Source organism: Octopus bimaculoides, chromosome 14 (assembly GCF_046866305.1).
Source record: "Octopus bimaculoides isolate indiv1 chromosome 14, ASM4686630v1, whole genome shotgun sequence".
Lineage (NCBI taxonomy): Eukaryota > Metazoa > Mollusca > Cephalopoda > Octopoda > Octopodidae > Octopus > Octopus bimaculoides.
In genome coordinates, this window is record NC_142941.1 from 13,305,439 (window position 1) to 13,306,353 (window position 915).

The window sequence follows — 915 nt, forward strand, 5'->3', positions numbered from 1 at the left end:
CTCCTCCTCCTCCTTCTCCCCCCTCCTCTAACAAAGTCAAAATGCCTTAATTACCATCACAATATGTATAAAAAGAAACAATACAAAAACAAACGCTCCAAGCTGATTTTTATTTATTCATTCGACTTTTATTGACTTTGCTATCTCCTCCCCTCCCCTCCTATTCTTCCTCCCCCTCCCCCTCCTCTTCGTTCTACTACTAACACTACCTCCCTTGCACTTCTGTCAGTCACCCGTAAGTAGTTATTGCAATTATAAATCAATTCACTTCACTTTGTATGTAAATTGATTTTGTTAGCCACTTCACTATCAATTACAAACACCACCACCACCACCACCACCAACAACAACAACAACAACAACAACAACAACAATAATAATAGTATTTTTTCCAACAGTCTAATCTGTTGTGCATATATGAAATAATAATAATTACTATTACTGCTGTTGTTGTTGTTGTTACGTTATTATTACTAGTATTTCTAACGTAAGGGTTAAAGGTTGGGGGCTGCTGGTTACGGTAGTGGTGATGGTGGTGATGACAACAACGATGGTGATGATGATGACGGTGTGGGTGTTTGTTGGGTGAAGGTAGTTAAAATGGCAGCGATGATATCGGTGGCAGAGGTGGTAGTGTCTAAGGTGGTGATGGTGGTGAAGATGATGATGGCAGTAGTATTGTCAATGATGACGGTGGTGGTGATGGCGATGGTGGAATAAAGTATATCAGACATGTGTGAATGTAGAGTACAATTCTATGTACTACTCTCTCTCTCCCCCTCTCTCTCTCCCCCTCTCTCTCTCCCTCTCTCTTTCCCTCTCTCTTTCCCTCTCTCTCCCCCTCTCTCTCTCTCCCTCTCACTCTTTCTCTCTCTCTCCCTCTCACTCTTTCTCTCTCCCCTCTCTCTCCTCCTC